The sequence below is a fragment of the Hipposideros armiger genome, unplaced genomic scaffold, assembly GCF_001890085.2.
Source record: "Hipposideros armiger isolate ML-2016 unplaced genomic scaffold, ASM189008v1 scaffold_602, whole genome shotgun sequence".
Taxonomy (NCBI): domain Eukaryota; kingdom Metazoa; phylum Chordata; class Mammalia; order Chiroptera; family Hipposideridae; genus Hipposideros; species Hipposideros armiger.
This window is the reverse complement of record NW_017731952.1, coordinates 774,795-781,351: the sequence shown is the minus strand read 5'-3', so window position 1 is coordinate 781,351 and position 6,557 is coordinate 774,795.

Sequence of the window (6,557 nt, the reverse complement as noted above, 5' to 3'; positions counted from 1 at the left end):
CCAATATAAGAGACATTGACAAGGAAGGCTGCAAAGTTGTATGTCAGAAACAATGAGCACAAATTCAAATCTACTTATTTTGTCGAGGCAAAATATTTGTTTATTGGTTTCATAGTGAACCTACTCTGTTCCAGGCACACTGTTAAACAGTGGTGAACAATGGTGAGTAAAGCAAGATATGGGGCTTTCACCCTCATGGAGTATAGAGTCCAATGAGGAACACAGACAGTGATCACATAATCATACAAATATATTTTAAATCGTATCAATAAGTGCTAAAAAAGGGAAGTGCTTGGAGCGAGTAGAGACAAAACAGGTGGGTTTGACATAGTTGTAAGATGGAAGGAGGAGATCTGAAGGAAGAAGAGGATTGACTTGGTTGATGAGGGGTTTGAGCAGTTCCCTAGAGACAGTAGCCAAGTGCCAAAGCTCTGTGATAGGAGGGATGGAGAGGGCCAGTGCAGTTGGAATAAAGTGAGCTTGGGCAGCAGCAGAGGTAATATGAGGATGGGAATTAGGGGCCAGATCATCCAGGGACTCAAAGGCCATGTATGGGCGATTTTGGTCTTTAATCCTAATAACGGGAAGCCATCAAAATTCTTTGAGGGATAGGGTGATCAGACTCACATGTCAAAAATATTTTATTTAGATATTATACTAAGCATCATATAAATTATTAGAGGAACTAAAACATTTAAAACTTAGATATATTGGGCCAGCCAAGTGGTGCGTTGGTTAAGAGCTGGCTTGGGATGCCAGAGGGCCCCGGTTCGGATCCCACATATGAGGGCCGGTGACACTGTCCTCTACAGCTAAGATGCTGAACAGCAGCTCGACCTGGAGCTGGGCTGCCGTGAGTTGCCAGCGATGGCAGGTGGGTTGCCATGGGCTACTGTGTGTAGCCAGCAGCCAGCGTGAGTGGCCAGCAGCTGCTGTGAGCGGCAGTCCAGAAGCCAGCAACTGATCTGCCTCGCCCGGGAAGAGCGCAATGATGGTGCCAACTTGGGCCAGTGAAGCAACGTCCTCCACAACTAGACTGAAGAACAAAAGGATAGCAACTTGTCTGTTCCCCTTCCCTCAATTCCCCAATAAAAATCTTAAAAAAAATAAATAAAAAAAATAAAACTAAGATATATTTTCTTTTAAAAATTTATTTTGATTAGAACGCTTATCATGAGATCTATCTTGTTACAAAAGTTGGGTACACAAGGTGGGTGAGGTGGGTTCTTGGAGTCACTAGAGTGGGAAGAGTGTAGTTAACAGGTTAATGTAGACTCTGGCTTAGTGCCAGTGCTAAGCCTGGAGCTACTCAGAAGAAGTCTCAGAGCACACCTGGGCCAGTTGCCGCCCACCTGGGGCCTGTGGACTCTAATAGTTTTCTAAGAAAGAATGCAATGCGGACAGGGCTGGCTGCTCTTGGAGAAAGTGCCTCCAGCATTGGGAGAGCTGGATGGGGCGGAGTCCCAGTGAGTCAGCAGGGTGAAGGGAGCAGAGCTCACCAGGCCAATCAGATTCAGATTTGGCCTGTGGGGGAGGGCTCAATACAGTAAAGATGGTGCCCATCTGCTGACTGCATGGGAGCAGGATGCCACACGGGAAAATGGCAACTGTCCTTCAGCCCTTGCTACGAAGCCACACACTTCAGTCTGTGCCCTGTATGTCTCTGACAGCCCCAAAGTTACTGTCCTTCCACGAGACCACAAGGTGAGTGCCTGCGAATTTGAAAATCTGTGTGTGGCCTTTTAAGAGGACGTCTGAGTTTCCTGCAGCCTTCCTTCCCACCTGGATGGTCAGAATCCCCACTGTTTTTCACAGCCAGATGTTGTGAGCGCTCCTCATTCCGGCACCAACCAGTACTCCGGACTGAGGAAACTGGTTTGGGCCTGGGGTCCCTTGTTCCTCTCGGGGAATCCTCCATAACCGAGATATCTCTCCTGGTTCTCAACTGCCACACGGAGGTTTGGGGCTAGCTCGTTTCGTGTCTCCGCTCCTCCTACCAGTCTCCATGTGTTTTTTTTTATATCCTTAGTTACAAAACTTCTGTTCAGCTAGACTTCAGATGATTCCCCAGGTTGATTGTTCTCTAATTTAGTTGTAATTTTAATGTGTTCATGGAAGGAAGCAGGCACAGTGTTTATCTACTCCGCCATCTTGGATCTTCTCAGCTTTGGGCTTTTCATATATGGTGTTTGTTATGTTAAGGTACTTTCTTTCTAGTCCTAGTTTGTTGAGAGTTTTTATCCTGCAAGGGTGTTTGATTTTGTCAATCACCCTTTTCTGCACCTATTCAGATGATCATGTAATTTTTATCCTTGATTCTGTTGATATGGTGTATCACATTAATTGATTTTTGTATATTGACTCATTCTTGCATCCTGATAAATTCCACTTGATTGTGTTGTGTCATTCTTTTAACGTGCTGTTGGATTTGGTTCGATAGTATTTTGTTGAGGATTTTTGCACCTATATTCATCAGGGATATTGACTGTAGTTTCCTTATGCTGTCTTTGTCTGGCTTTGGTATCAGGGTAATACTTGAGATATATTTTCAGAGGGTTAACTTATAGTTCTGGCTCACCTCTTAGGTAGTTGTATACCTTGGACAAATCTTTTACTCTCTTTGTGGCCTAGTTATCATATCTATACAATGCCCTAATTGACTTTCCAGTGTGGTTATGAGTCTCAATTGAAGCAACAGTTGTGAAAACATATTGAGAAGGGCAGATTGCTAAGCAAGCTAACATAAATATTGTAATTTTTAGGAAAAGTGGGCAACCATTACAGCAAAAATTAAAAAGCATGAGGAGGTAGCAGTCTTTGCTATGAATTACATGGTGTTGTATTATATCTTTACCTAAATGAACTTAGTATAGAGTTGTTTCTAAAACAGCAAAATGGTTGCTAAATTATGATAGAGAATGTAATAATGAAAATTCTTCTTTATTTCAGGGTGGACTTGTAAATGAATTGATACTATGTGTAAATAAAACAGGATATTTTTATCCCATTTTTTGACCTTCCTATTTTTGACCTTGTCATTTGATTTTGTCATATTGGCATCAAGGACATTTTGACGCTTCTAACTACTCTTTTCTCTGCCACTAATAACAATAGTGAAAAGTATGATAACTATATTTATTGAGTGATTACTAGATGCCAAAGTCTTTTTTAGGTGCTTTACATTTATTTTGTCTTTTAGTTCAACAGTTTGATAAGGTATGCATTATTATCCTAATTTTATAAATGAGAAAAGTGAGAAACAGTCAGACAATTAGGCTAAGCAACTTGATGAAGATCATTCACTCAATGATGTTTAACAGTTAGTTATGGAATACAAAAGTGATCAGAAGTATACAAACCATTCAACTGGCCAACCCTTCATGATATGTCAATTCTGAATTATATGAGAGAAATTCCTCATAATATTATCATGAAGCAACAATCAGTTACTTTTAATCAAGATCATAATGGATATTGCAGGTATAAATAATCAATAAAAAATAACAATGACAATATTTAAAACTTTACATGATAAAGTATGTTATTTACCAAATTTAACAGAAGAATAAAATAGTCTTGACAAAATTTAGATAGCAAAATTTTTGCTTGGTATGAGAAAATTGTCACACAAAAAAACCAAAACCTCAAAATGGCTGAAGGTATAATTAGTTAAATTTGATCTAGATGAAAACCTCATAAATGATAAAAATATTCATCATAAAATTTACCCCCAAAAGAATTAATCCTGATGAAGATAGTATCATAAAATAAAAATAGAAATGGAAAAATTAGAAATACTATAAGTGTATATAGAAAGTTGGTCAGAGAATTACAATGATTTAGTGAAATTTTCTTCAGTATTTATCTTTCTTTATAAAAATGTAGTCAAAACAACCCAGAATGAAAATAACAAAATCAAGCTTGTGAGGTAAAATTGTTTTGGACCTGCTTTTGCATTTTTATGTATATCTTATCAGTATCTATTATGGGGTCTTTGTCATAAAAAATACTTACTAAAGTAATCTACCAGACATGGTACACTTCGTTTTTCATGTCTTTCTCCAAATCAGATTTTTACTTTATCTTATTTGGAAAACAAGTGAATAAAAATTAGCTGTTGGGGTCCATATACTAAAAAAAGGTTCATCATTCATGTTTAATCAATAAATAACCCTTTTATTTCTGCCTGGAAATAATATGGATACTTGTTTGGGACTGCTATAGACTACTTAGTCACATAATAAATTCTACTGAATTATAGTTACTCAATTAAGTTATTTTGTAAGTAGATAGTGAATCTAATTTGTAATTTATGACAGTGATTTATACTTTGACAGTTTGGAGAATTCTAATCTGCTTAAAAGTATGAGGTAAGTGTTTGACAAAGAAACCATCTTCTATTTTGACCATTTAAAAAAAAAATTCAGATTCTGTTTCCAAAAGGGCTTACCTCAAGTTATAGTTAATTTTCCATTGGTAAAATATGTAGTAACTAATGGAATCTTTCATTTACTTATAGTGAAAAGTAACCCCATTTACAATCTGCATGGATTGTTCAAGCATAATTTCCACTAATAAATTATGAGAACTAGAACAAGTGATGAATGATGACCAAGAAATACAGATACTAAAAAGATGCTTCCTTTTAGTTAAAAAGAAACAATCTTATTGAAAAAAATCAAAGTTGTTGAAAAATATTTAAAGCTGTGTATAGCTATAATTCTTAAACTGGAGGCAATTTTACATTAATCTGTTATAAAAAATAGCCAGTGAAATCAAATGTAACACATTAGTAGAATGGGCAGCTTCAGAATTGTGAGATGTAGAATTATTTTACTGCTTTAGATGAGCAGTTTTAAGACATATTACAAAAGAAGAAAAACCTCAAATTTTGTTTGTAGAATGAAATTCTTTTTTAAGCTCTGGGAAGTCTGTTTTCAAATCAGTGTCATGCATGTTGTTTATGACTGGGTATATTAAGCCTAAATCCGGGCAACGTATCATAGTGGTTAAGAGGGCAGCCTCTGGAGCCTGACAGATTAGGATCAAATCCTTGCTTTCTCATTTATCAGCTATAGGACCTATGAACTATTGGGAAAATTACTAAACTTCTTCACGACCTTGTTTCCTCACTTCCAAAATGGGGATAATCGTCCTACTTCATAGACTTGTTGTCAGGATTAGATGTGTGAATACATGTAAAAATTTCTTCTCCTTCTTCTTCTTCCTCCTCCCTCTTTGTAGCTACAGGAGACACTTTTCTGGTCTAATACAAATAGCCTCCTTTTCAGTTTATATATAGTTGGTGTTTGGAGAATGTTCTTTCCTACCTAAATTGTTCTTTACCTCTATATTCATGTTCTTCCTAAAGGCCTCCTTAATAGCTGTGTGTGTGTGTGTGTGTGTGTGTGTGTGTGTGTGTGTGTGTGTATGTGTGTGTTTTGGGTTATTAAGATTATAAAATGTAGCATACTATTATATTGTGATGTGAATCTAATATTGCAGATATTAAAAAAATAGGAAAACACAAAGAATAAAACTAATTTTGAGAAGGTACTTTTAACTATGACCTTGGCAAAGTACTTTCCCTTATGGTTTGTCTCGTCCAAATTTTTTAAAAATCATGTAAAATGCAGGCATTGGACTAAATCCCTAATTTCCTTCCTAAGCTTCAGATTTATAATATTCTTCCTCCTATCTGAAATGCTGTCCTTACACAGCTGGTCCCAATTTAATGAGGCCACGCATCCTTGGACATCTGTGTGATGCACCAGTGTAAGGTGGATTATCTGTTTTTAACCCACTCAGAGTTGTCAGTGGAAGCCACAGTGTTAAAGGGATCCAGGAATGAAGTAGGCAATATGGAGGCAGTGCTGAATGACAAAATGAAGTGATGGAAATAGGGTCACCCTAACTCCTGCAGTTTTGAATGTTGATAAGCATTTACTAACATCTTACTGAGCTGGTTTGTTTAGGCAACATATTCCAGGTAGAAGCTGCTGCGAATTTTTACCTTTAATCTTTATCTTTCCGGCTCCGTCCTCTTCTGTTTATGAAAAGCTACCGCTTAACGGGCTATTTGTTACAGGGTTGAGTGTCGCCACCATCAAGGACCCACCATTTTTAAGGAACTCTTCTGGGCACTGAGTAAATATTTGCAAATGTTCTAAATGCCAGGGCCTCTGGAGAACTTAAGAGGAATGTTGCTTAGGCAGGGATGGGGGTAGGGCCGAATAATTCCTGGCTCTGCAGTTGTGCAGCAAATTTTGGAAGTCTGGGTTGAATGTCTCCAAAAATATGTACCACAACTCTGCCGCTTTAACTATTACTGTGTTGGTGGCTGCATCTCCCTCGAACTGCCTTGAAATACTCTCGTGTTGACACTTTGGAGGAGAGCAAGAATTCTCTTCTTCTCATTTGGATTTTGATCTGTGTTTGAAAAGGGAATTATGGAAATGTAGGTCTGCAAGGGCATGACAAGGCAAGCCAACGACCTCACAATGAGGTCTCAGCAAGTTGCTTCATGTTTTCCATTTATAGCCGCCTCTTCTCTGCCA